The following is a 7,602-nucleotide window of genomic DNA, read 5'->3' as shown; positions in this document are numbered from 1 at the left end:
TGTGCCCCCGTGATGAACTTATAGGCAGCCACAAGGTCGCCTCTCAACCTTCTCTTGCAGAGGCTGAAGAGGTCCAGGTGCCCTAGTCTCTCCTCGTAGGGCTTGGCCTGCAAGCCCTTAACCATATGTGTGGCCCTTCTCTGGACCCTCTCCAGGTTATCCACATCCCTCTTGAAGTGCGGTGCCCTAAATTGCACGCAGTATTCCAACTGCGGTCTGACCAGCGACCGATAGAGGGGAAGTATCGCCTCCTTCGTTCTGTTCATCATGCATTTCTGATGCATGATAAAGTGCCATTAGCTTTTCTGATAACTTCGTCACACTGACAACTCATGTTCATCTTTCAGTCCACTAGGACTCCAAGATCCCTTTCTGCTTCCGTGCCTCCAAGCAGGTCATTTTCTAGGCAGTAGGTATGCTGGACATTTTTCCTCCCTAGGTGCAGCACTTTGCATTTCTCCTTGTTGAATTGCATTCTGTTGTTTTCCTCCCATATGTCCAACCTGTCCAGGTCTGCTTGTAGTTGTTCCCTGCCTTCCGGTGTGTCCACCTCTCCCCACAGTTTTGTGTCATCCGCAAACTTGGACAGAGTACACTTCACTCCCTCGTCCAAGTCGCTGATGAAGACATTGAAGAGTATCGGTCCAAGGACCGAGCCCTGCAGGACCCCACTGCCCACCCCCTTCCAGGTCGATACCGACCCATCTACTACGACTCTCTGGGTACGACCCTCTAGCCAATTCACCACCCACCGGACTGTGTAGTCATCCAAGTGTCCATGATTGCTTTATCCCGTAATTGGACCGACTTTTGTGATATGTATGACCCACAGCACAAGTACAGTAAGTGCCAAGGATTTTGGTCAAATCAGACCTTTTCCCAACTTCTTCCTCCCTCTTCTGATCCTGCTCCATTTCCACGTATCCAGTTAGCCAGAAAAGTTCCCGGACTTTTGCGTTATAAATATAATGGTACCAGATGAGTAGGAACTAGTACCTGTAATTATACTATTGATTGTTCTTCAATGAACAATAATGTGTGCCTTGAAATTAAGGGATATGGAAAGATAAAGTTTAACTGTTCAGCATGGGCACCGACCTCATTTTAAATAGTACTCATGCTCAAAACAGGAAATGGGTGGCATATAATGGAACTTATAATATTTGCGGAGATCGTGCATCTTTTTGGTTGCCGGGCAACTGGTCAGGATCATGTTATATTGGATATATTACACCAGCCATTTGACATCTGTCTTCTCTTCCTTCCAGAGCAGTTAGGGAAAAAAGGGAAATCACTGAAGAAGAACGATTTGGTGCTATAATGTTTCCTATGTATGGTATAGCCAGGACCATTAAAGAAATAAGTTTGTTAGCTAATATATTAGAACAAGTAAGTAATGATACTGCAGATTCTTTAGATCAACTGTCCTGAGAGATGGTAGCGCTGCAACCCATGGTTTTGCAAAATCGTGTGGCTCTAGACTTAACTTTAGCCAGTAAAGGAGGAGTCTGTGCTTTAATAGGTAAAGAATGTTGTACTTATATTCCTGATAACTCAGAAGAAATTCAGGATTTGACTGCACATATACGGAAAGAAACAGACAAATTGCACGAGTCAGACAGTTGGAGTTTAAGTTCTTGGTTCAGCTCCATTTTTAGTTCCTTGGGCTCTACAGTTATTCATGGTCTGTTAATACTGTTTGTTATTTTTTTGGAGTATGCCTAGTACTTATGCTAATACGATGCTGCTTAAGTTGTGCTGCTAAGCAAATGCAAAATAGCTTGTTAACCTCTGTGCAAAGAAACGAAGTGTATAATATGTATGTTAAACTAACAGAAGGTAAAGAGAAAGAAAAATTAGAAGTTAAAAGGCTCATGGCTATAAATATCTAATATGTTGGGCCAAAAAGGCCCAAAAGGAGGGAATGTGGAAATAAGTTTAACCAGGCCTCTTACTTGACTAAGAAGAGAGAGAAAGAGAAGAGAAAAAGATGCTGATGCTGATGCTATGTGTTTCAAAATGTTCTAAGATAAGGAAAAACCTTCATGCCTTGTTTTGTCTGTGTGCAGATGGTAACCTCCTTCTTTCCAGGAACCAAAAAACCCCAAAACTGATAGCTGTTCCCAAAACAATGCGTTTGCTGAAAAAGTAAACTGCTTATGTGTGACAAACGAATTATCAACTTCTTCCTGTTTCTTTCAAGGTTGCATTGTCTGAACCCTGCATCTTTTCTCACTGTCTAAAGTATAAATACACTTGTAAACTTGTAGAGGCCAGAGTTCCTTTGAGAACCCTCCTTGTGATCACTTGTATAGTTTTAAATAAACCAAGATGGCTCTGCCAATTCTGATACAACCACAACGCGAAGTTTGATTTCTTCCACAGCATCCACCTTAACTTCCTAACATTTGTATCTACTTCATGCATGAAACATTTCAGGATGATGGGGCTACGATTGAATTATTGTAGGAGAATTAAAAGGGTGATATAGTGCTTTACTATGGCACTTAGTTGCCTAGGCAGCAAGTTTAGAATGTTTTAGTGAAAGCCATGGGAAAAACAACACCTGAACATAATGTACCGAACACCTCAGCAATTTAAACACAGCACATAGTTTATTGATTACATTTCTTAGAAACCTTAAAAAATGACATCCCATGTTGCATTATGTAACATTTTTGGTAAAGATTTCATAACTTAGTATCTGTTCCAGGACACAGCAAAAATCTAGACCCTATTTCATTGGCTCACACAATGCTTTTATTGATCTCAGTGGGACTTTTGAGTGAGTCAGAACAGCAGGATATGGCTCAAAGGCTGCTAGAGTAATAGTATTATGGAGCAGAATTTCAAAATACAAACAGTACTTTGGTACTCTACAAAACTTTTGTGCATTTAAAATCTACCTCATTTAATAAAGTTGTCCATAGTAAAAAATAAATATACTTGCAGTGGTTGACTTTACAGACAATTCCAGCTTGACCTAAAATATATTGCATCCAAGCTTGACAGAATTTACAGTGCTTTCCAGGATATAAAGATTACTTATGTGTATTAAGGGTACTTGCAACACAATACAACAGGAGTGTGAGAAGTTGGCTTAGGGGTCACACCCAGAGAATGGTGGTGGATGGGTCGATATGGACCTGGAAAGAAGTGGGCAGTGGAGTCCCACAAGGCTCGGTTCTTGGACTGGAATGTCTTCATCGGTGACTTGGATGAGGGCATCTAGAGCATCTGTTTGAGTTCACAGATGATACCAAATTATGGGGACAAGTTAATATACCAGAGGGTAGGAAACCAATCCAGGTGGATCTGGACAGATTGGAAAAATGGGCAGAACAAAATAGGATGCAATTCAACAAAGACAAGTGCAAAGTGCTGCACCTGGGCAAAAAACCCCCACCAACACACTTAAGGCTGGGGGATGACCTTCTCAGCAGGACAGCAGCAGAAAGGGATCTTGGAGTCATAGTTGACTCCAAGATGAACATGAGTCATCAATGTGACAAAGTGATCAACAAGGCTAACAGCATGTTACAATGCATTAGCAGATGCATGATGAACTGGTCCGGGGAGGTGATGCTTCCCTTCTATGCTTCCCCTCTATGCAGCACTGGTCAGACCGCAGTTGGAGTACTGCATCCAGTTTTGGGCACCATGCTTCAAGAGGGGTGTGTAGAATCTTGAGAGGGTTCAGAGGAGGGCCACTTGTATGGTCAGAGGCCTGCAGGCAAGGCCCTATAAGGAGAGACTGAAGGACCTAGATCTCTTCAGCCTTTGCAAGAGAAGGCTGAAAGGTAATCTTGTGGCTACCTCTAAATTCATCAGGGGAGGGCAGCAGGGAATAGGAGATTCTCTATTTACTATGGCATCTCCTGGAGTAACATTCTTGACCTGGAGGGATGTGGGCAGTGGAGTCCCCCAGGGCTTGGTCCTCAGGCTCGTACTGTTCAACAACTTTATCAGAGACTTGGATGAGGGGGTGAAAAGCACCTTGTTCAAATTAGCAGACAACACTAAGATGTGGGGAGAGGTGGGCATGCTAGAAGGAAGGGACAGGCTACAACTAGATCTCGACAGGTTACAGGGGTGGGCGGATGAGAATAGGATGGGATTTCATACTGACAAATTCAAGGTACTGCACCTAGGGAGAAAGAATGAGCAGCATACCTATGGGCTGGGGAACTCCTTTCTCATCAGCACAGAGGCAGAAAGTGATTTTGGAATCACTGATTCCAAGATAAACATGGGCTGCCATGTGAGGACATGGTCAGTAAGGCTAACCACACCTTGTCATGCATCCACAGATGCATCACGAGCAGGTCCAAGGAGGTGACCGTCCCCCTCTATGCGACACTGGTCAGGCTGCAGTTGGAGTACTGTGTCCAGTTCTGGGAGCCGCACTTCAGACGGGATGTGGACAACATTGAGAGGGTCCAGAGGAGGGCACTCGCATGGCCAAGGGGCAGCAGGGCAGGGCCTACAAGGAGAGGCTACGGGACATGAACCTGTTCAGCCTTCACAAGAGAAGGCTGAGAGGGGATCTGGCGGCTGTCTATAAACTTACCAGGGGGGACCAGCAGGGAATGGGAGAGGCCCTGTTCCCCCAAGCACTACCCAGAGTAACTAGGAATAATGGCCACAAGTTGATTGAGAGTAGGTTCTGGCTAGATATCAGGAGGCACTACTTCACAGTCAGGGTGGCTAGGATCTGGAACCAACTTCCAAGGGAAGTGGTGCTCGCTCTTACCTTGAAGGTCTTTAAAAGGAGGCTAGACAATCACCTTGCTGGGGTCATTTGATCCCAGCATTCTTTCCTGACCATGGCAGGGGGTTGGACTTGATGATCTGCTCAGGTCCCTTCTGACCCTGTCAACTATGAAACTCAGAAACTCGGAACAATGGCCGCAAATTGTTGGAGAGCAGATTTAGGTTGGACATTAGAAAGAACTTCTTCACAGTAAGGGTTGCCAGAATCTGGACTGGGCTTCCAAGGGAGGTGGTGCTCTCCCCTATCTTGGGGGTCTTCAAGATGAGACTGGACAAGCACCTAGCTGGGGTCATCTTACCCCAGTGCTCTTTTCTTCCCAGGGCAGAGGGTCCGACTCAATGATACGCTGAGGTCCCTGCTGACCCTAACATTTATAAATCTATGAATCTATGAAGTAGAGGTCATAGAAGTATTTGGGCACAGGGGAAAAGTAGTAGTGAGAGATGGACAAATTTTCATTGCTTTTTGTTGGTACATGGTAGGATCAATTGGGAGTTGATCCAACTGAGTAATTTTGATTTTATGAACAACTTGGAAGGTATTGACCAAAAAATGCTGGGGGCCTTTTGGGATCAGATAACAGATCAGAAAGGCCATACTGGGGGCCTTTCAGGATCAGATAATAGATGTTTCTCCACATAATGATTTTTGGTAAAGGGCTAAGGATTTGTTTTGAGGCCCAAGAAAGATAATTAAAAGGGTATTTTTGCAGACAGGATAGAAGCTTTTTTTTTTTTTTTTTGAAATCTTATATCATAATTATACAGATGCACCTTTCTTGGTTCTCTCATTTGACTGCATATAGACAAAAGACCTCTTACCAGTTTAAAAGGTCATTACTTTGATCTCTGCCATGATGCATGCAAGATAAGGCTCATAGGGGGCATGCCGGGAATGACAGCCTCCCCAGTGTGGATGCTGAGTGGGTACAATGCCAACTAGAAAAGCTAGACATTTATAAATTAGCAGGACTGGATGGACTTCATCTGAGAGTGCTGAAGGAACTGGCTGAAGTCATCACAGAACCCCTGGCAAAGCTCTTTCAGAATTTGTGGCGCACAGGGGAAATCCCTGAGGATTGGAAGAGGGCCAACATTTTGCCCATCTTCAAGAAGGGGAAGAGGGAGGACCCAGGCAACTATAGGCCAATCAGCCTTAGCTCTATCCCAGGGAAAATCCTGGAAAAGCTCATTAAAGAATCTATGTGCAATACACTCGCGGAAGGTAAGATTCTGAATGACAGCCAGCATGGCTTTGTTATGGGTAGGTCTTGTCTTACTAATCTCATCTCCTTGTATGACCAGGTCTCTCACCACCTGGACATAGGAGATGAGGTATACATTATATACCTAGACTTCCAAAAGGCTTCTGATCTAGTATCCCATGATATCCTTGGGGGAAAACTGGAAGATTGTGGGCTCAGCTGCTTGACGGTTCAGTGGGTGGGAAACTGATTACAGGGTAGGATCCAGAGAGTTCTCATGAACGGGATCTGTGTCATCCTGGCGTGAAGTGGCCAGTGGTGTCCCTAAGTGCTTGGACCAGTGCTTTTCAACATCTTTATCAATGATTTGGATAGGGCAGTGAAAAGGTTGCTGGCCAAGTTTGCAGACAACACCAAGTTATGGGGCAGTGTGGTCACATCAGAAAATAGGTTGCAGACACAGGTGGACCTGGACAGGCTCGAGAGTTGGGCAGACCGGAACCAGATGAAGTTTAACACTTCCAAGTGTAAGATGCTCCATCTGGGGGCAAACAACCCTCAACATACATATAGGCTCAGTGGTGACAACTTGACTTGCACCACAGCCGAAAGGGACCTAGGAGTAATGATTGACCACCACTTGAATATGAGCCATCAGTGTGAGGCAGTGGCTAGCGGGGGAAATAACATGCTGGCATACAGCAACCGATGCATCTCATGTAAAACTAAGGAAGTGATACTCCTGCTGTACTCAGCACTGGTGAGACTGCAGTTGGAATACTGATTCCAGTTCTGGGTGCTGCACTTTAATAAGGATGTGGAAAAACTTGAGAGGTCCCGAAAAGAGCCACCCATATGATCAAGGACTTGCAAGGCAAGCCATATGAGGAAAGATTGAAGGACCTGGGCCTCACTGTCATGCATTTGCATTTTCACTGACCTGAATTCCTGTATACCGGCTTCTATCCCATCTAGGATCACAATACAGCTGTAGACACACCCTCTGCCTGAAGAAGGATGTTTATATCCGAAAGCTTGTCAAGAACAATTTTTCCCACTATTTAGTTGGTCTAATAAGAGATATCACATTTAAACAAAGAACCTTGTCTGCCTATGTCCTTAGACTAACACGGCTACAACCAACACCCCCAATACTATAAAATGTATAGGTAATCTCTATAAAAATATAGGTAATTAAATCTGTCATTTGACCTTTGTTGATGAGACTGCAGACAAGCACCTGCATTGCAGATGCTGTTCAATTATCAAAATGAGCTCAGTCAGCAATAATTAATGAAGAGCTTCAAATGGCTATTGGTAGATCCTCCACCAAACTAAGAGGTTTTTCCCACCTTGTTATACTATTTGACTCACCAACTTTATACTTAATAAATTAATAGGCCTTAGAGTCCTTAAACCTGACTGCTTATCCCTTTGTGACCGAATGAAGGTAGACAGAAGTAGTGTCAGATGCATTATAAGGTCATTAAGGGGGTTCTGGAATGGAAAGCGTAAGAAGATCCCATGTGCTACAGTTACCAATGTTACTTTACTGCACCTGCCTGTATCTGTTAATTTTACACCTGGATAAGAATTAACTAAAAGACACCCAATATACTTTTTT

The sequence above is a fragment of the Alligator sinensis genome, unplaced genomic scaffold (genome assembly GCF_000455745.1).
Source record: "Alligator sinensis unplaced genomic scaffold, ASM45574v1 scaffold424_1, whole genome shotgun sequence".
Taxonomy (NCBI): domain Eukaryota; kingdom Metazoa; phylum Chordata; order Crocodylia; family Alligatoridae; genus Alligator; species Alligator sinensis.
This window is presented reverse-complemented; position numbering follows the sequence as displayed.